The following is a 22880-nucleotide window of genomic DNA, read 5'->3' on the forward strand; positions in this document are numbered from 1 at the left end:
TTGACTATGATAATAAGGAGGAATTAGGTGTTGTTAGGGTGACAAGAGACACAGGTCATCCCACATTCTCTCATGTTCGTGAACAAATTGAAGGTGATGAGCTTCTATTGGAACCCTTTGAGTTTGTTGAGGACGAATATATAATAACCAAACGGCAAGAGGAACGATGGACAATCAATGATCAACTCTTAGTGCACATCAAGAGAAGTCTATGTCGCATAGAGGAAACTCCTTATCCATGTAAAAGACATTGCACTCAACTAGCTGATGACATAAATGTTGATGCCCAAGTGCACATGTCTTCAAAGCTTTCTAGTAGATTACTAAGCCCAACTATTCTTGAATGTTGGCAACGTGAATCTGATAGAGTTAGATCAAAGCTAAAGGAAATGGTAGTGTCAAGGGATGATAAGTTTGAGTTGCATTCTGAGGACTTCAATGGGGTGCCCCATGTGCGAATTTGGTGTCATGAGTGTAATGAACTTTATGGTAAAGGATTGATAGAAGGCAAGCATGCAGCATACAATTGCTTCTCTAACTTCATGAGATTTCACATATTGGAAAGTAAAAAGCATGAGCTCAAGTATATGGTTGCTCGAGGACTACGAAAAGAAGATATGCCCAAAGTAGTGCATCAACCAACAAAGGATGACAAAAGAGAGATAGAAGATGCGATAGAGAAGATGAAATCTTTTATGTCCACAAATGAAGGTATTATTTGTTCCTTTATTCCTCAATCAATATTTGCCATCTTCTTACATTAAGTCTCTTACTCATCTCCTATCGTTTCAATAGGTTGGGATTTTGAGGTTGTTGAAGCTACAATACATGATTTTAAGGACAAAAGCTTGGTGAAGGTGCGATGCAAATATGATGATGCATGGTTGCGTTTATGTCCTCCAAGATCAGATTTGTACACGGTTCTCAATGAACACACAAAGTCAAACTCTCATATCAAGTCGCTCATGAGAAAAGATGAAAATCCAAAGGTAGCACTCACTGGCTTGCGAGGGCGTCCTCGAAAGGATAAGGAGCATGATCCAAAGCAAAGATCTCTTAGCAACTTTTTGGTTTCAACAAAAACTAGAAGCCCAAGTACGAGTGCTTTCTCTGTTGATTCAAGTTTTAATAGAGAAAATGAATCTTCTTTTGTAAATTTTGACTTGCTATGTTGGGGCCTTTGGAGCCATGAGGTCAAAGTAGGTAACAAGTATGTCAAGGTAAAGCCTTTCTTAGATGATCAATGTGGCGGGAAGTATTGGTTTATAGAGCGTCATGTTAAGGCGACATTAAATAATGGATGTACTGATATTCATGTGGATGGATGCTTTCGTCACATAAGTTGCATACGCATTTCACAAGATGGGCAACCGTTTAAAGACTTTACATGCCACCATTGCAAGGGGATAGTTAAACTTGCTGACTTTAGAATGAGATTGTATAGAGAAGAGAAGGTTGAGAATAAGAGAGGAGATAGGGGTACCGGTTGTGGAAGAAGGCTAGATTATCTTACAAAGAGTGAGCTTAGAAATGCAACTCTTTTTGCTAAAAGACGAGTAAGAGACCTTTCTAAGCAACTATGGTGGGCAAAGTCTCAGGTTGCCATTCTTTCAGTAAGAGTCCGCACTTTAAGAGAAGCTAGCATAGAGTCTCTCAATCGAAAGGATGTAAAACGATTTTGCAACAACATAATCGAAGCCCATAGATTGGAAAAGTTTGGTGGTAAAGTTGCCTTATGGGACTTTCTACAAGATGTTGCCACAAACATAATCAAGTCAAGTGCTGGACAAAGATATAGTGAGAACACAAAGGCAATATTTGAGGTTGCAAGGATGTGGGGAGGTCCAAGGTTACATGACTTCTTGAGTTCCAACCTCAATGGACCTTCTTTATCAACGACAAAGCGAGGGCAAAGACTTGCTACTCAGTTTGTACCTGGTATACATGGATATCTTTTTGATGCAATCACTGAAATTTATGAAAAAGAAAAAGAAAAGCATGGAATCATGTCAAGGATTCCCTTCATCATAGTGGAAGATGAAACTGCAATAAAGAAGCGGATAAGGTAACCTCCTTTTTCTCTAAATTATTTTCATAATTTAAATCTTGTTTTTGAATGCAAGAGGATTGCATATGATCTTACAGACTTGTGCTTATTATTGCTTGTAGGTGGAATCCAAAGGATGACATGCTTGTGGGTTTTGATGGATATAAAGTAGATGATCATGAGTGCATGACCACATGCATGATCAAAGTGGGAGAAGGACAAAAAGGATATGATCAGATTATTGATGCATTTCAAAATTGTGTCATTGGTGGACGTGCAAGAGTTTTTCTTGCCAATCCATTGCATGATGCACTCCCACGCTTGGTTCTTGCACTTCATTGCACTTGCGGCCGATTTGATGCAAGTTTTGTCCGCAAGCAATGGGATGCTATTTTAAACTTATGGAATGAGAAGCTAAAGACCACGGTTGGTCCAATTATTGGACATGCATCTGATGGTGATAGTCGACGAAGAACATTGATGATCTCCGATTATCTAGATAAAAGAGGTAGTAGATTTGGGATAAAATGGGATGGATGGCCTCTCTCAGCAAAAGTTTTAGAAAATCAAGTTTTTGGGCTGCATGATCAAGATTTTGTACATAATGGAAAAAAGTTAGTTAATGTTCTTGACAAGCCTAAGCGTCAATTGGCTATTGGCAATGTTTGGATCACCTTAAATCATGTCATTATTGTGTATGATGCTTTTTCTATCGACAAGCATATGCTAAGGGAGGGAGACATTAGGCGAGATGACCGCCAAAATTGGGCTGGAGCTCAAAGAATATGCAGTAGACAAGTGCAATGGTGCTTGGGAGAATTGGCAAACAATGGAATTCATAGAAAAGAGAGGAGCATGCTAGGAACACAAGCTTATCTTGAAATTGCTGGGGACTACATCGACATCTTCTTATCTCCACATTTGAATCTTGTGGATCGAGTCTATCTTGCGGGCAAAGTCTCTTTTTTCTTTCAAATTTGGAGGTCTTGGATTGTTCATCATGCTAACTATACGTTGAATAGAAACTTCATAACTAAGGAAGCTTTCTTAGATGTGCAACTCTCATGCCATTTTGTGGTCCTACTGATCAAGTACTTTAGAGAATTTTGTCCAGGCCTAAGGTGTCCTTTACATCTTACAGGTTCAGATGCAGTTGAAATCTTCTTCAGTAAGATTGGAAGCATGGTGGGACAAGAACGCGCTTATGACTTGATGGATATGCTACATAGTGCAGGTAGTATGAATAGGCTTGCACACTTTGAATGCAAAGAGGATAGTCCTCTATTTACAAGGGCACATAAGAAGCAAGAACATGTATGGAGAGAATTGAATCTCAAAGAGAACATGCGAGAAGCTAATCTAGGGGACTATGAGTGTGTGTCAACTGATGATAAAATCATCGAAGCATTGAAGAAGGGACTAAAAAGTGCTCAAGAAAGGTGTGAAAGTTTGCATATGAAGCCAAAGGGTGAGAATATGAAGTGGTGGATGGAACCTTGGTCAAATGGATTTGCAGATGCATATTCACAAGAATCTGATTCTGAAGAAGAAGATCAATGTCAAGCAGATCATGTGTCAGAAATAGATGATAATGACAACGATGCCTCCATAAGTGAAATCAGACATGTGGTGGATTCTCTCCTAGATGAACAAGAAGCAGTGAGCCCAGTTGTTGCCATTGATGGTAAAACTCTCTTCAAGTCCACATTGGTAAGCCAACTTAATGGAAATCCCACACTCTCTAAAGATAGACTCACAAGGGTTCGCCAAGGAGTATACTACTCTAAGGAAGATATACCTCTTGCTACATCAAATGAGAACCTATTTGGAATAGGTTCCGATTGTGCCGTATTCTTTCATGAAGAACACAAAACAAGGAAAAGCAAAAGGAAATGCAATCCAAGATCTTTGCAAAAAAAGAAAACACAAGCTATATGGTACCTTGGACGAGTTCAAAAAATGAGGAGAAAGGTTGGTGGGGGGTATGTGGAATATAAAAGAGGGTTCAACCTTTCAGATAGACCTTTTGGAGTAGAAGTCCAGCTTGGGTGGTATCAAAAGGCAAAAGGTTCAAGATGCTTCACATATGACCTTACAGACCTTGACATGATAAATATTGAGAGCGTAATTGCATTGGCAAACCTCACCCATGAGTGTAATAGCAATAAGTATACTTTAGATGAGAATGATTGGAATGTATTCAATGACTTTGTAAAGGGGCATTAAACGCACTTGGTAGGGGCTTCTTTGTTATCTTTCTAATATGATAAAAGCTTTATTACGATTATTACTATGCGCTGAGTTTAGTTTGATTTCTCTTGATGGATTTTTTAAATTATTTTTTTGCAGGACCTTGAATCACACAAGTGGATGATTTGCAACCGCCTGGGTACTTTTGTTTATATGAATGCCATTAAGCAAGTTTAAAAATGCTATTTTGGCATCGGGTACAACAAGATGTTGTATGAATGTAGCCTCTATGGTTTTAATACCATGGCTTCATGGTTTGATATGACTTAGTGGATGTTTGTATTTGGCAAGAAATAAATATTATATATCGTCATTGAATGCTTTGTAAAATTGGCTAATCTATCATCCCTTCTCTTAGCTAAAACATCCATACATATGGTTTTGTAAAAAATTGAAAGATATAAAGCATTTATAAAAGCTCCCAATCTTTCATGTAGTATTTTTATAAAGGTTGTTTCTTGAGCTCTTTACGTGTTTCAAGTGGCTTTGCACAATTCTTTGCTCTTGGTGTACGGCACACATGATTTGTCTTGTTTGATATTTGTTCCTCTTAATTTTTACACATATGTCTTTATTCTTTGTTTCTCTTGCCTTATGGCATCATCAGGACACAAACCCATCTTAAACTTATGCATTGCCCATTATTGCAGTCGGTACCTCAATTTTTTGTGTGTAGATTCAAATAATGCAGGTGATGTAGAGATCTTGCAGTTTAAATATCTCATCCTACCTAAAGGGACTCCAAAAGTAGTAGTGTATGACTCACATAAGGACTTTTAAAATTCCTCTAGGAAAATAAATATACTTACAGAAGGGGATTTATAAAATTTCCCAAAATTTACAGAGGGGATACCAGGAAATACTACAAATAGGTTACATAGGGATTTAGAAAAGAACCCTTGCACGCACGTGATATAGACATATTACACTAAGTGACCCCCCCGAGTGTTATCAACCATACCATCATCAGTGACTTTTAGAATCCTCATCTGCGCAAATGACCATTGCTCCACTTGTTCAAATCCCAATACTTCACCTTCTGCTACAATCTTATTTGCAGATGATCTCATTTGTAAAATGTCCCCTATAGTAAAATCCAAGGTGGTGCACTTTGTATTCTTGATAATGTCTGTTGCATAAGTCTCATCTTTGTCCCATGCTATAAATGATTTGTTGGATGTATTGTAGGGCATAACATCTCCAAGTGTTTCCATATCTCCACATTTATACTTTAGCTCAACATGTGCGCTAAGAATCTTTGATACAGTAACTGCTGCCTTATCTTCGCCAAGTCTTCGAAAGTGGCAAAGTGAATTGGGATCACTATCATGGATTGTAGCAAATGCAACTACTTCTCTTTTGCTACATAAAATCACATCCATCCCTAGAACAAAATCTATAGCCATCTCCTTTGTGAGAGTCCTTCGCAAGCAAGCTTCGCAAGCAAGCTGCAGTGGCAACAATTACATAAATATTAGTCTCTTTTTAATAATCTACTTATTTATTATAATTTTTAATTAGTACTTAATTTATTAGTGGGAGAAGTTATCCGATCAAGTACTCATCAGATGGACATGCCAAGTTATCCTTTGCATGGTCAATCAAGCATTAAATACTATTTTTGCTCTAGTGTCATGCACATCCGTAAAAAAACATGAGCCTACTAGGTACGTTATCCAATCAAGCTCCAATCAAGCACTAATGGGATGCGGGTGCCACTTTGCATGTAAGTCAATTCCACCTAGTTGAGGTGTACAAAAAGTGTTGTGCCCATCGGATATGCTTTGCATGGTCCATCGAGCATTAAATACTATTTTTGCTCCTGTCATGCACATCCATAAAAAAACACGCTGCTAGGTGTGTTATCCGATCAAGTACTTATGCGATGGGAATGCCACTTTGCATGTAAGTAAATTCCACCTAGTTGAAGGTGTGTGCAAAGTATTGTGCCCATCCAATATGCTTTGCATTGTCGATCAAGCATAACACACTATTTCTGCCTTACTGTCATGCACAACCATATAAAAACACGGCCATAGGTGTGTTATTCAAATAAGTACTTATCAGATGGGGGCTCCACTTTGCACGCAAGTCCGTTTTAACTACGTTGAGGTGCGTGCAAAGTATTGTCACCATCGGATATGATTTGCATGGTCGATCACGCATTATACACCATTTTTTCCCTAATGATATGCACATTCACACAAAAACACGCCATTAGGTGTGTTATCTGACCAAGTACTTATCGGATGGGTATGCCTCATTGAGAACATTTCAATACCACCTAGGTTGAGGTGTAAAAAAAGTTTTGTGCCCATTGGATATCCTTTGCATGGTCAATCGAGCATCAAATACTATTTTTACTCTAGTGTCATGCACATCCGTCAAAAAACACGCTGCTAGGTATGTTATATGATCAAGCACTTATGGGATGGGCGTGCCACTTTGCATGTAAGTTTATTCTTCCTAGTTGAAGGTGTGTGCAAAGTATTGTGCCCATCGGATATGCTTTGCATTGTCGATCAAGCATAAAACACCGTTTTTGTCTTAGTGTCATGCACATTTGTCAAAAAACGCAGTCCTAGATGTGTTATTCAGACTAGTACTTATCGGATGGGGGCTCCAGTTTGCACGCAAGTCTATTTCAACTAGGTTGAGGTGTGTGCAAAGTATTGTCACCATCGGATATGATTTGCATGGTCGATCACGCATTATACACCGTTTTTTCCCTAGTGGTATGCACATCCGCAAAAAAACACGCCCTTAGGTATGTTATCTGACCAAGTACTTATCGGATGGGTGTACCTCTTTGACAACATTTTAATACCACCTAGGTTGAGGTATAAGAAAAGTATTATGCCCATCGGATATGCTTTGCATGGTCGATCGAGCATTAAATACCATTTTTGCCTTAGTGCCATGCACATCCGTAAAAAAACACGCTGCTAGGTGTGTTATCCGATCAAGAACTTATGTGATGGGAATGCCACTTTGCATGTGAGTCAATTACACCTAGTTGAAGATGTGTGCAGAGTATCGTGCCCATCCGATATGCTTTGCATGGTTGATCGAGCATTAAATACCATTTTTGCCTTAGTGCCATGCACATCCGTAAAAAAACACGCTGCTAGGTATGTTATCTAATCAAGCACTTATGCGATGGGCGTGCCACTTTGCATGTAAGTCAATTACACCTAGTTGAAGGTGTGTGCAAAGTATTGTGTTCATCGGATATGCTTTGTATTGTCGATCAAGCATAACACACCGTTTCTGCCTTAGTGTCATGCACAACCATATAAAAATACGGCCATAGGTGTGATATTCAAATAAGCACTTATCAGATGGGGGATCCACTTTGCACGCAAGTTTGTTTCAACTACGTTGAGGTGCATGCAACATATTGTCACCATCGGATATGATTTGCATGGTCGATCACGCATTATACACCATTTTTTTCCTAATGATATGCACATCCGCAAAAAAACACGCCATTAGGTGTGTTATTTGACCAAGTACTTATCGGATGGGTGTGCCTCATTGAGAACATTTCAATACCACCTAGGTTGAGGCATACAAAAAGTTTTGTGCCCATCGGATATCATTTGCATGGTCGATCGAGCATTAAATACTTTTTTTACTCTAGTGTCATGCACATCCGTCAAAAAACACGCTGCTAGGTATGTTATCCGATCAAGCACTTATGGGATGGGCGTGCCACTTTGCATGTAAGTCTATTCCACAAGTTTGAAGGTGTGTGCAAAGTATCGTGCCCATCGGATATGCTTTGCATGGTCGATCAAGCATTAAATACCATTTTTGCCTTAGTGCCATGCACATCCGTAAAAAAACACGCTGCTAGGTGTGTTATCTGATCAAGCACTTATGCGATGGGCGTGCCACTTTTCATGTAAGTCAATTACACCTAGTTGAAGGTGTGTGCAAAGTATTGTGTTCATCGGATATGCTTTGCATTGTCGATCAAGCATAACACACCGTTTTTGCCTTAGTGTCATGCACAACCATATAAAAACACGGCCATAGGTGTGTTATTCAAATAAGTACTTATCAGATGGGGGCTCCACTTTGCACGCAAGTCCGTTTTAACTACATTGAGGTGCGTGCAAAGTATTGTCACCATCGGATATGATTTGCATGGTCGATCACGCATTATACACCATTTTTTTCCTAATGATATGCACATCCGCAAAAAAACACGCCATTAGGTGTGTTATCTGACCAAGTACTTATCGAATGGGTGTGCCTCATTGAGAACATTTCAATACCACCTAGGTTAAGGCATACGAAAAGTTTTGTGCCCATCGGATATGCTTTGCATGGTCGATCGAGCATTAAATACTATTTTTGCTCTAGTGTCATGCACATCCGTCAAAAAACACGTTGCTAGGTATGTAATCCAATCAAGCACTTATGGGATGCGCGTGCCGCTTTGCATATAAGTCTATTCCACCTAGTTGAAGGTTTGTGCAAAGTATCGTGCCCATCGGATATGCTTTGCATGGTGGATCGAGCATTAAATACCATTTTTGCCTTAGTGCCATGCACATTCGTAAAAAAACACGCTGCTAGGTGTGTTATCTGACCAATTACTTATCGGATGGGTGTGCCTCATTGCGAACATTTCAATACCACCTAGGTTGAGGCGTACAAAAAGTTTTGTGCCCATCGGATATGCTTTGCATGGTCGATCGAGCATTAAATACTATTTTTGCTCTAGTGTCATGCACATCCGTCAAAAAACACGCTTCTAGGTATGTTATCCGATCAAGAACTTATGGGATGGGCGTGCCACTTTGCATGTAAGTCGATTCGACCTAGTTGAAGGTGTGTGCAAAGTATTGTGCCCATCGGATATGCTTTGCATTGTCGATCAAGCATAAAACACCGTTTTTGCCTTGGTGTCATGCACAACCATGAAAAAACACGGTCCTAGGTGTATTATTCAAACTAGAACTTATCGGATAAGGGCTCCAATTTGCACGCAAGTCCGTTTCCACTAGGTTGAGGTGTGTGCAAAGTATTGTCACCATCGGATATGATTTGCATGGTTGATCACGCATTATACACCGTTTTTTTCCTAGTGGTATGCACATCCGCAAAAAAACACGCCCTTAGGTATGTTATCTGACCAAGTACTTATCGGATGGGTGTGCCTCTTTGACAACATTTTAATACCACCTAGGTTGAGGTATGAGAAAAGTATTATGCCCATCGGATATGCTTTGCATGATCGATCGAGCAGTAAATACCATTTTTGCCTTAGTGCCATGCACATCCGTAAAAAAACACGCTCCTAGGTGTGTTATCCGATCAAGCACTTATGCGATGGGAATGCCACTTTGCATGTAAGTCAATTCCACCTAGTTGAAAGTGTGTGCAAAGTATTGTGCCCATTAGATATCCTTTGCATGGTCAATCGAGTATTAAATACTATTTTTACTCTAGTGTCATGCACATCCGTCAAAAAACACGCTGCTAGGTATGTTATCCAATCAAGCACTTATGGGATGGGCGTGCCACTTTGCATGTAAGTTGATTCTACCTAGTTGAAGGTGTGTGCAAAGTATTGTGCCCATCGGATATGCTTTGCATTGTCGATCAAGCATAAAACACCGTTTTTGCCTTGGTGTCATGCACAACCATGAAAAAACATGGTCCTAGGTGTATTATTCAAACTAGTACTTATCGGATGGGGGCTCCAGTTTGCACGCAAGTCTGTTTCCACTAGTTTGAGGTGTGTGCAAAGTATTGTCACCATCGGATATGATTTGCATGGTTGATCACGCATTATACACCGTTTTTTCCCTAGTGGTATGCACATCCGCAAAAAAACACGCCCTTAGGTATGTTATCTGACCAAGTACTTATCGGATGGGTGTGCCTCTTTGACAACATTTTAATACGACCTAAGTTGAGGTATAGGAAAAGTATTATACCCATTGGATATGCTTTGCATGGTCGATCGAGCATTAAATACCATTTTTGCCTTAGTGCCATGCACATCCGTAAAAAAACACGGTGCTAGGTGTGTTATCCGATCAAGCACTTATGCGATGGGAATGCCACTTTGCATGTAAGTCAATTCCACCTAGTTGAAGGTGTGTGCAAAGTATCGTGCCAATCGGATATGCTTTGCATGGTCGATCGAGCATTAAATACCATTTTTGCCTTAGTGCCATGCACATCCGTAAAAAAACACACTTCTACGTGTGTTATCTGATCAAGCACTTATGCGATGGGCGTGCCACTTTTCATGTAAGTCAATTCCACCTAGTTGAAGGTGTGTGCAAAGTATTGTGCCCATCGGATATGCTTTGCATGGTCGATCGACCATTAAATACTATTTTTGCTCTAGTTTCATGCACATCCGTAAAAAATACACTGATAGGTATGTTATCCAATCAAGCACTTATGGGATGGGCGTGCCACTTTTCATGTAAGTCAATTCCACCTAGTTAAAGGTGTGTGCAAAGTATTGTGCCCATCGGATATGCTTTGCATGGTTGATCGAGCATTAAATACCATTTTTGCCTTAGTGCCATGCACATCCGTAAAAAAACACGCTGCTAGGTGTGTTATCTGATCAAGCACTTATGCGATGGGCGTGCCACTTTGCATGTAAGTTAATTCCACCTAGTTGAAGGTGTGTGCAAAGTATTGTGCCCATCGGATATGCTTTGCATTGTCGATCAAGCATAAAACACCGTTTTTGCCTTGGTGTCATGCACAACCATGAAAAAACACGGTCCTAGGTATGTTATTCAAACTACTACTTATCGGATGGGGGCTCCAGTTTGCACTCAAGTCTATTTCAACTAGGTTGCGGTGTGTGCAAAGTATTGTCACCATCGGATATGATTTGCATGGTCGATCACGCATTATACACTGTTTTTTCCCTAGTGGTATGCACATTCGCAAAAAAACACGCCCTTAGGTATGTTATCTGACCAAGTACTTATCGGATGGGTGTGCCTCTTTGACAACATTTTAATACGACCTAAGTTCAGGTATAGGTAAAGTATTATGCCCATCGGATATGCTTTGCATGGTCGATCCAGCATTAAATACAATTTTTGCCTTAGTGCCATGCACATCCGTAAAAAAACACGCTGCTAGGTGTGTTATCCGATCAAGCACTTATGCGATGGGAATGCCACTTTGCATGTAAGTCAATTCCACTTAGTTGAAGGTGTGTGCAAAGTATCGTGCCCATCGGATATGCTTTGCATGGTCGATCGAGCATTAAATTCCATTTTTGCCTTAGTGCCATGCACATCCGTAAAAAAACACGCTGCTAGGTGTGTTATCTGATCAAGCACTTATGCGATGGGCGTGCCACTTTGCATGTAAGTCAATTCCACCTAGTTGAAGGTGTGTGCAAAGTATCGTGCCCATCGGATATGCTTTGCATTGTCGATCAAGCATAACATACTGTTTTTGCCTTAGTGTCATGCACAACCATATAAAAACACGGCCATAGGTGTGTTATTCAAATAAATATTTATCATATGGGGGCTCCACTTTGCACACAAGTCCGTTTTAACTACGTTGAGGTGCGTGTAAAGTATTGTCACCATCGGATATGATTTGCATGGTCGATCACGCATTATACATCATTTTTTTCCTAATGACATGCACATTCGCAAAAAAACATGCCATTAGGTGTGTTATCTGACCAAGTACTTATCGGATGGGTGTGCCTCATTGAGAACATTTCAATACCACCTAGGTTGAGGCGTATGAAAAGTTTTGTGCCCATCGGATATCCTTTGCATGGTCGATCGAGCATTAAATACTATTTTTACTCTAGTGTCATGCACATCCGTCAAAAAACACGTTTCTAGGTATGTTATAGGATCAAGCACTTATGGGATGGGCATGCCACTTTGCATGTAAGTCGATTCTACCTAGTTGAAGGTGTGTGCAAAGTATTGTGCCCATCGGATATGCTTTGCATTGTCGATCAAGCTTAAAACACGATTGTTGCATAGTCTGTCTCACATGATACACCATTTTGTTGCTAGTGTTATGCACAATCGTCATAAAATACATAGGAGGTGTGTTATCCGAACAAGTACTTATGAGATGGGTGCACCACTTTTTATGCAAGTCAATAAGACCTAGGTTGAGGAGTGTACAAAGTTTTGTGCCCATTGGAGAAATGTAGATGCGATAATATTAGAAAATTCTCGGTATATGTATATGTGTGTGTGTGTGTGGCAAACAATTTTGGCACAAAGTAAACACCTAGTGCACAAATTATGCACTTCATACCTTGAGTAAATAAGCTTGTTGATGAGGATAAATATGCCCTTGAATAAAAGCACAGTTGTTGTATGACCACAATAGGATCGCTTTGACACTTGTGATTTTGCCCATATGTAAGTTTACAAATAGTATAAAAAATCATGTAATAATATATTAATAGTTTGCAAATGTGTATAGCAAGTGAGTAATGGGAAGTGGAAGTGGGAATGAGGAGGGAGGAGTGGAATAGGATAGGGAAGTAATAAGGGTGTATGATAATAAGTATAAAAAATAGTATAATATATTAATAGTTTTTAAATGGCAAGTGAGTAATGGGAAGTGGAAGTGAGAGTGGGGAGGGAAGAATGGAATGGGAGAGGGGAAGGTAATAGGGGAGTAGGCTAATAAGGGAGTGAAATGAGTGAGGAACTTAATAGGGGATGAAAAAGAGGAGGGTGAGATGGGGAAATATGGGATTTTGGAAAATGGGAGGAGTATGGGACGTGGTGGAAATGTGGGATGGGAGTGGTGGCAATGGGGAGGAAGAAGAAATGGATGGATGGGAGGAGGGCTAATGGATGAGGGATGGGGGTTCAATAGGAGAGGGGGAGTAATGGGAGCCAATGGGAGAGGAGATAAATGAAAAGCCAATAGGAGAGAGGGGAGGAATGGAAAGCCAATAGGAGAGGAGGAGGAAAACCTAATTTTTCTTATATATAGTCTTCCTTCATTCATTCATTCTCCCCTCATTTCATTCAAGCAAGAAAGCAAGGACGATCAAGAGAGCAAGGAAGGAAGAGCAAGAAAGCAAGAAAGAGCAAACTTACAAACTGTTTCCAGGTACTTGCAAACTTTTTTTTCTAGTTTCTTTTTTAAAATTTGAAGAGAGAGAAACTAGAGAGAGAAAGGTTCAGGGGAGGGGAGGGAGGGGAGGGAGGAGGAAGGGAGGGAAGGAAGAGGGTGGGAGGGGAGGGAGGAGGGAGGGGAAGAAGGGGCGAAGAGGGAGGTGGGTGGGAGGGAAGGGGGTGGGAGGGGAGGCTGGCGCGGCGGGTGGGAGGGGGGTTGGCGGCTGAGAGGGGGGTGGGGAGGGCGGCTGAGAGGAGGGGGGAGCGGCTGAGAGGGGGAGGGGGGGGGCGAGGGGGGGGCGCGGCTGAGAGGGGGGTGGGGAGGGCGGCTGAGAGGAGGGGGGAGCGGCTGAGAGGGGGAGGGAGGGGGGGCGCGGCTGAGAGGGGAGGGGGGGGGAGGGTGAAGAGGGGGGGCTGGCGGCCGCGGCCGCCAGCCCGGGAGGGTGGGGGAGCGGCTGAGGGGGGGGAGGGGGGGTGAGGGTGAAGAGGTGGGGGAGCGGCTGAGAAGGGGAGGGAGGGGGGGCGCGGCTGAGAGGGGGAGGGGGGGGGCGTGGCTGAGGGGGGGAGGGGGGGGGCGCGGCTGAGAGGAGGGGGGAGCGGCTGAGAGGAGGGGGGAGCGGCTGAGAGGGGGAGGGGGGGGTGCGGCTGAGGGGGGGAGGGGGGGGAGGGTGAAGAGGGGGGGCTGGCGGCCGCAGCCGCCAGCCAGGGAGGGTGAAGGGGGGGGGATGGGTGGGTTGCGAAGGGGGGGGGAGGAGGGTGAAGAGGGGGGGGCTGGGTGAGAGGAGGGGGGGGGGCTGGCGGCCGCGGCCGCCAGCCAGGGAGGGTGAAGGGGGGGGGATGGGTGGGTTGCTAAGGGGGGGTGGGAGGGTGAAGAGGGGGGGGCTGGGTGAGAGGAGGGGGGGGGCTGGCGGCCGCGGCCGCCAGCCCAGGGAGAGAGGAGAGGGGGCTGGGTGGGTTGCGAAGGGGCTGGGTGAGAGGAGAGGGGGGGGGCTGGGTGAGAGGAGGGGGGGGGCTGGCAGCCACGGCCGCCAGCCAGGGAGGGTGAAGGGGGGGGGATGGGTGGGTTGCGAAGGGGGGGGGGAGGGTGAAGAGGGGGGGGCTGGGTGAGAGGAGGGGGGGGCTGGCGGCCGCGGCCGCCAGCCCAGGGAGAGAGGAGAGGGGGGGGCTGGGTGAGAGGAGGGGGGGGGGGCTGGCGGCCGCGGCCGCCAGCAAGGGAGGGTGAAGGGGGGGGGGATGGGTGGGTTGCGAAGGGGGGGCGGGAGGGTGAAGAGGGGGGGGCTGGGTGAGAGGAGGGGGGGGGGCTGGCGGCCACGGCCGCCAGCCCAGGGAGAGAGGAGAGGGGGCTGGGTGGGTTGCGAAGGGGCTGGGTGAGAGGAGAGGGGGGGGGCTGGGTGAGAGGAGGGGGGGGGTGAGAGGAGGGGGGGGGGTTGGCGGCCACGGCCGCCAGCCAGGGAGGGTGAAGGGGGGGGGATGGGTGGGTTGCGAAGGGGGGGGGAGGGTGAAGAGGGGGGGGGCTGGTGGGTGAGAGGAGGGGGGGGGGGCTGGCGGCCGGGGCCGCCAGCCCAGGGAGGGTGAAGAGGGGGGGGGATGGGTGAGAGGGGGGGGGGCTGGCGGCCGCGGCCGCCAGCCCAGGGAGAGAGGAGAGGGGGCTGGGTGGGTTGCGAAGGGGCTGGGTGAGAGGAGAGGGGGGGGGCTGGGTGAGAGGAGGGGGGGGGCTGGCGGCCGCGGCCGCCAGCCAGGGAGGGTGAAGGGGGGGGGATGGGTGGGTTGCGAAGGGGGGGGGGAGGGTGAAGAGGGGGGGGCTGGGTGAGAGGAGGGGGGTGTCGCCAAGGAGGGAGGGAGGGTTGAGAGGGGGCCAAAGGGAGAGTGGGGAAGAGGGTGGAAGGGTTGGGGGGGTCGCCAAGGGGGGTGGGGAAAAGGGGGGAAGGTTAAAAGGGGGTAGGGGGAAAAAGGGGTAGGGGAGGAAGAGGTTAGGCGACGGGAGAGGGGGAAGGGTAGCGGGAGGGGAGGGGGGAGGGGGAGGGGGATTTTGGGGAAGGAGGGGGGGTGAGGGGAAGGGAGGGGTCGAGGGAGGAGTTTTGGCGGCGGAGGGAGGGGAGGGAAGGAGGTTGGAGGAGAGGATTGGGTCGAGGGATGGATGGAGGGAAGGAGAGGAGAGGAAGGAGAGAGAGGAGAGAGAGAGAGGGAGAGGAGAGGAGAGAGCAGAAGGAGAGAGATGGGAGAGGAGGATTTGACTTACTATCACGAGCAAGAACGAAAAATAAGATTTGACTTACGAGAAGAATGAAAAGGACTTACGAGAATGAAAAGGACTTACATGAAAAGGACTTACGAGAATGAAAAGGACTTACGAGAATCGAGAAGAATGTTGAAGAAAGTATCAAGAAGAATGTTGAACATAAATTTGAATTCAAAAGGAACGTATGAGAAGAAAGTATAAGAAGAATGTTGAACACAAATTTGAATTCAAATTTATAATGAATTCAAATTTCCCTCTCTTTTTTGAAAATTCAAATTTATGCGTAGGAGTGGACTAGTTTTAACTCTCTCCTCATTTCATTGAAGCAACCAAGAGCGGAAGAGAAAGGATAAGCCGAGCCTTACTTTTTTCACTTTTTCCAGGTACTTGCATTCTTTTTTATTCGTCTTGTAATTCTATTTCTTTACTTACAATTCTTTTCAATTAGTTTCTTGTTAAGGTTTTTGAGTTCTATTTCTTAAAATTCGTATTGTAATTCTTTTTCTTTACTTATAATTCTTTTTCAATTAGTTTATTCTTAAAGTTTTTGAGGAGGGTGGTCTTTTAGAAGGCATTACAATTCTTTTTAAATTAGTTTCTTATTTGAGTTTTTGAGTTCTATTTTAATTAGTTTTTTATTTATATTTGAGTTTGTAAATTTGAGAAATGGGAGAATAGGGAGGGAGGGAAAGAGAGAAATTAAGAGAGAGAAGAGGGGCTCCTTAAATGAGAGAGGAGAGGGAGAGAGGGAGAGAGAGAGAGAGATTCACACAGAGAAGAGGGGCTCCTTAAATGAGAGAGAAGAGTAGGGAGGGAAAGAAAGAGAGAGGAGAGAGGCGGAGAGAGATTAAGAGAGAGAAGCGGGTAAAGAGAGAGGAGAGAGGGGGAGAGAGATTAAGAGAGAGAAGCGGGTCTCTTGGGGGCCGTGGCTACTTGAGGGAGGGAGAGAGTAGGGAGAGAGAGGGAGAGAAAAAGAGAGAGAGGGAGAGAGAGAAAGAGAGAGAGGGAGAGAGAGAGAGAGATGTTTATGGGAATGAAACGTGGCGAGAGGAGAGAGGAAAAGAGAGAGAGAGAGAGAAGAGAAGAGGGAGACTTAGGGAGAGAGAGGGAGAGAGAGAGAGAGAGAGAGAGAGAGAGAGGGAGAGAGAGAGAGAGAGAGAGAGAGAGAGAGGAATGAAACTTTTGTGCTAGAGGGAGGGAGAGGGAGAGAGAGAATAAGTGGGATGAGGATAGAGAGAAAAATACTTAAGAGTTGTCAAAGAGAGAGAGAGAGAGATTAAGAGAGAGAATGAGGTGTCTTGACTATGGCTACAAGGAGATTTAGGAGGAGAGAGAGAGAGAGGGAGAAAGTAAAGAGAGTTTTATATATTTACATCTTTTATATTATATTTTTAAATGAGAGAGGAGAGTAGGGAGGGAAAGAAAGAGAGAGGAGAGAGAGGGAGAGAGATTAAGAGAGAGAAGCGGGTCTCTTGGGGACCGTGGCTTCTCTTGGGGACCGTGGCTGCTTGAGGGAGGGAGAGAGTAGGGAGAGAGAGGGAGAGAGAGAGAAAGAGAGAGAGGGAGAGAGGAAGAGAGCGAGGGAGAGAGAGGGAGAGAGAGAGAGGAATGAAAAATACTTAAGAGTTATAGAGAGAGAGAGAGAGAGAGATTAAGAGAGAGAATGAGGTGTCTTGACTATGGCTACAAAGAGATTTAGGAGTAGAGAGAGAGAGAGAGAGAGAGAGAGAGAGAGAGAAAGTAAAGAGAGTTTTATATATTTACATCTTTTATATTATACTTTTAAAAAATTATAAAAGAGTGAATTTATGGTTTGTTTTGAAGGTGAGATAATGTTTTTATATATATTCATCTTTTAAATTGAAAAATGTTAACTTTTCTTTAGATACTTGTTCTTTATTTATATCACATGCAGGTTTAGCCTCTACATCACAACCCCTTCTTTTGCATATTTAAGCCTCTTAAACCCCAGCACATTAAAATGAACACAGAAAAAGAAATTATTTATTGCTTTTCTTCGCTTCGACGGTTGGTTTAGCATAGTTTAGCATAGATTAGATTGCCTTAGAGGAGAGACAATTCTCCAAGTTGCCAATCGAAGCCATGCTCAAATTTTTCTAACTAGTTCCTAATCGTTGTCAGTCCCTTCGCTCACATGCGGTTTAACACTCATAACATGCTATTAAATAAGACCTTTTACCATTTACCAAGAAGTTTATCAGTGGGCAGATTGCATGAGCAGATATCAGTGGACAGATTGCATGAGCAGATATCAGTGGACAGATTGCATATATCAGTGGACAGATTACATGTCATGGGACATATTGGAGCTTGATGATTATTGGTTATTTTTATTGCATTTGTATAAATATTTAAGCTCATTTATTGTCATAAAAATCCTTGTAAAGCCTTTTATGCTATTTTTTACATTTATTGTCATATGAAGTGCCTTGTAATAAACCCGATCATCCCGACCATTCACTAATTAACGAGTATCAGTGGGATGCATAAGTGGATATCATGTGGGCTGCATAAGTGGATATCAGTGGAACAGTTTTTAGTGGATAGATTGCACCAGTTGGGTATCAGTGCTCAGATATCAATGGATGGACAGATTACATGAATCTTCACGAAGATTGAAGCTTTATCACTAGACGACATTTTATATTACTTGTAAAGCTTTATTGGCTAATTCTTTTACATTTGTACAAATATTTAAGCCTTGTAAAGCCTTTTAGGCTATTTCCCACATTTATTGCCATATGAAGCCTTGTAAAGCCTTTTGGGCTATTTTCCACATTTATTGTATCAAGGGTTGTATATTGTACTTTACTTGTATGTATCTAAATTCTTCATTATCTTTTCTTGTAGGATTATGGAGTAATCAGCTAATGTGATGGCTATGCTAGATGACTCTGAGATCAGAGAATGGGTTTCTGATGTCACTTTGAATTTCAAAGGAAAGGAATATAGCCCCAATGGCTTTGGTAGGTGGACTCGATATCACATGGGTAGAAGAGCTTGGTTTCTTCATCAAAAGGAAAAGAGACTCTTTCTACTTATGTCAAAAAGGGAGTTCAATGGTGTTGAAGATCCATGGGATGCTACTTTCTTCAAAAAAGATATGACTTCAAGCCTTGTAGTAGGCATAATAATTCAGGGAAAAGACACCTTTGTGGATATTTTAACAAAGAGTTCAGATCCTGAAGTTGGCGGTATGCATTTTATTGTGTCAAGGAGAGACGCAAAGACCTTTGTGATGCCTCCTCCTCAACCATCAAAGTTTCCAGAGCTGCAAAGGGCATTGGAGACTCTTTCATATACTTGGGAGCAATTTCCTAGTGTGGTGGCAAAAAGATGCATGCAAAGATAATGTTTGAATACTTTCAGGATGCAGAATATGCTCTCCATATGCAAGAATCATCACATGAAGGAGATCAAAAAGCTCAGACTTCAATGCAGGGACAAGAAGAACAGGCACACTGTCACAAACCTGTAGAACATGAGCGCAAACTTCTAGAGCCAGAAATGGTGGATGTAACTAAGGATGATGAAAAACAAGCCTTGAGTGCACGGGAATTAGCAAAAATTGAAGAAGATCAAGGTCGATCCACTGCAGTTATGCTAGAAGCTCTTGCTAGCAAACCACGACATGAAATGCAAAAGGCTAGTACTGCAAGAGCCACGGTTCCAAGCAGTAAGAAAAGACATCGTCCCACTGTAGAGAAAGATAATGTGGATGAAAAACGGTCAAAAAAAGAGAAAGATGAAGAAGACTCAGAATCCGAGGCTGAAGATGATCAAGATGAACTCACATCAATTAAAAATCTTAATCTGCGTCTTAATGAAGCAGTTACAGATGATGATGTGGGATATATCTGGGGTCAAAGGACGTGGTTTGTGAATGCCAAAGATGTGGAAGCTACAGCTCTGTTTACTAATAGCCGAAGCCTTGATATATCCTATGCAATGCAAATATACGAGGCTTTGAGAGATGGTAAGAAACCTGTGGCAAGTAATGTGGTCTTGCGCCCAATAATGTTTTGTCCAACCAAAAATAGTTTTCTGGATCAAATAACATTTACAGGGCCTACACATTTCGAGGAGATCTTCAGTCAATTCTTTAAAAACACTCTAAAAAATATTCCACATGAACAAGGCGAAGAGGCACAAGGAGAGAATATGCTAAAGGAAGTCAAGAAGGAATTTCTCCTTCATTGCAGATTCCAGCCCATTGATGGTCAACATTGGGCTTATGCTTGTAATCAGATCGCAAGGGAAGCAAAGGAGGGCAAAAGATTCACTCCAGAACAATTTGTAAAGATAAGCTCATTCCATTATTATCCTGCAACGATCTGTATATTCAAGCATGAGATTAAGTATTTGATTGAGTCCGAAAGACTTAATCATTATGTCCATGGAAAGCGTAAGATATCCTCAACATCAGAGGTCTTACAGAAGGCAAGGGTGATATGGACAACATTTGGTTCCCCAAATCCTGATTTGAAGCGAAAGGTCACAAAAGCAGACGCCGACACACTCACAAACTTTTATACTTCTTTGAGTGCAGTTGTGCCTAGGGGAACCCAAGAGCGGGAAGAAAGTATGACAAGCCTCAAGGTGGTGAGGGACAGATATGCCGACTATACTTCTATCATATTTCGTCCTGTTGAAGTGTTCAATGAGATGCTTGAAACGTGCATTGCTTGTGAGCGTGGACAGCTGACCTATGAAGCTCCTTTGTTTATCTCCGGCAAGTCAAAGGTAATGGATAAGAAGGAGTTGACGGCAAGGATGTGGAGGCCTGTAAAGTACTTACCTGATAAGTATGCATCCATGGCAGCACAAAAAATTTTAAAGAAAGAATGGTTTTTTGGAAAAAAAGACAAAGACCACTGCATGGAAGAATGCATCAATGTACAGGTGAGGCGTGATGCAGTGCATAGTGCCATCAAGTATTTGCTGTCAGAGAAACAAATTCCACTTACTCATTGTAACATTGACTATAATGTGGTGAAGCATATAGCTTCTTTGTCAACACCCAAGGTAAAGCTATGGGCAAACAGGTGGATTAAAAAGGATGAAGATGGGTCGGAAATAGTAACCTCTTATATGAGAAAAGAGATCCCACAACAGGTGGTTGCATATGTGGAAAGATTAATCAGCGAGATAAGAATGCCGACAGGTATGCACCAAAGCTTTCAATTCAATGTAGAGGTTACGGCAGAGTCTGGAAAGCTTGTCAACTTCAGGGGAGTCTCAGAAGATGACTTCTTTAAGAATGAGTCAGCATGGGATAAGCCACAACTATTCTTTATCAATGAAGTTTCTAGTGATGATATCCCTAACTTCATTGATAGAATAGTATATACCACCATTAGCAAAGTGGCGATTTGTAACATTGTCATATTTGTTGATAAAAAAGACAAAGAAGCCATGCAGGTTACTCTAGAGCGAGCATATTCAGCAGATTTGAAGATCTATAGTGGTGTTTATGCAGTAAAGAGAGGCAAGAGAGAATGTGGCATAGCGATTCAAACTCTTGAATCATTCTTTCTGTGTATGCGGAGTCCCAACCCTGATCACTCTTTACAAAAGAACATAAGAGGGAATTCAAATAATTTGAGATTGATGCTAGAAGAGCAAGATATTCCCAGGTCCATACATTATCAAAAAAACAACTATGGAAGTCCTGCAAAAAGTAGGAGTCTCTTGCTTACCATGATGGAGAATTTGCTGCCGGCAGGTTGGGAGGTCACCTTGTGCAGGATGGGATATTTATTTGAGGATCTCCTAAGAAAAGGCAACTCCACCAATATTATTGAAAATAAGCATTTCATGGCCTATTTCCAGCTTCAAGCAGATCTAACCACAGGCTATGAAAAAGAGATAGACCACAAGGACACCGATGACATGGATGATTACCTTGAAGATCATAATGTCCCAGTTGTTGATGATGAAAAGATGGACTTACATGACCCATTCACAGAGAGGTTGGTGGATGAAGACAAATATGATGATGCCCTCTTTGATAATTATGGCTCGCAGGGTTATGAAAAAAGGCCACTACGACAATACTTAGCGGTATGAACTCTCTATTTCTCAACTAAATACAATTTTTTAAATAAGATTTAAATTTAAAGATAATGAATCTAATCTCTCATATTTGTTTACAGGCAATAGAGGGAGAAGAAATGGATGAAGTCAATACGGAGGCACTCCCTTCTACTTCAACAATGCAACCACCTCTAAATTTGATTGAAAAATCAAATTTAGCTGCATTAGATAAAATGGAGAGCTCATTTCAAGTTAAGATCGTTTTGAAACGAGAACCTCAGTATTTAAGCTTTGGTAGAGAGGAGGTTTCAATCCTCTCCAATCCTTTAAAAGAGGTTAATGACAATGTTATCTTGGCCATTCTCAGGTAATGTTTATTTATTTATTACTACTTCAATAAGCTAACATTTGTTTATTTATTCACAGTTCAGTTATATATCAGTTTCCTAGTGCAGAATGCAAATCAATTCTTGGTGCAGTGTAGTTATTTCTCAACTTCCTAGTACAGTGCAGCATCGTGTCTACATGCTCGATGCTCTCCTTTCTTCTATTCTTAGCTCTCCTCAAAAGACTATAGAAGATGTTTGTACCTGGTTAAGCCCTTTGAATTTAGATGGGGTGCGAGTCATCTTAATGCCTTATCATGAGGTGTAAGTATCAACTCTAACCTTATTTTTACTATTTCTTTGGCAAGTTTGTGTAAAACAATAATCATTTTTATTCTGGTCGTGTAGCTCACATTGGAGTCTGATCTTCTGGGACCTTGAACTCAACCATTTATGGTTTGTGAATTCAATAGAAGGCTATCATGCCAACTCCCCAAGGTAATTATTCTCTTAATATTTTTGATACTTTCTTATTTTGTATCTTATGATCATGACATATTAATATATTTCATATGTCATGCTGGACAGTGCTGCATATCGGCTAGTATCTGCTGTCAGAACAACCACGGAGCAACAAGATCAAGTAGAATTCAAAAGACGTCTGCCAGTGGAGCAAAAAGATGGACACAGCTGTGGGTGGAGAGTCGCCTACAACTGCATGTTGTTTCTTAGAGAGATTTTTGATTTGGAGTTACCAGTCAAAATGGAATCATATACAGAAGCTGATCTGCTAGCATTTCGGGCTGAGAGTATTCAGCATCTAATTACTACCATTGGGAAACAACATGAAA

The sequence above is a fragment of the Dipteris shenzhenensis genome, chromosome 10 (genome assembly GCF_047967505.1).
Source record: "Dipteris shenzhenensis isolate YYH24624 ecotype China chromosome 10, Dip_SZ_1.0, whole genome shotgun sequence".
Lineage (NCBI taxonomy): Eukaryota > Viridiplantae > Streptophyta > Polypodiopsida > Gleicheniales > Dipteridaceae > Dipteris > Dipteris shenzhenensis.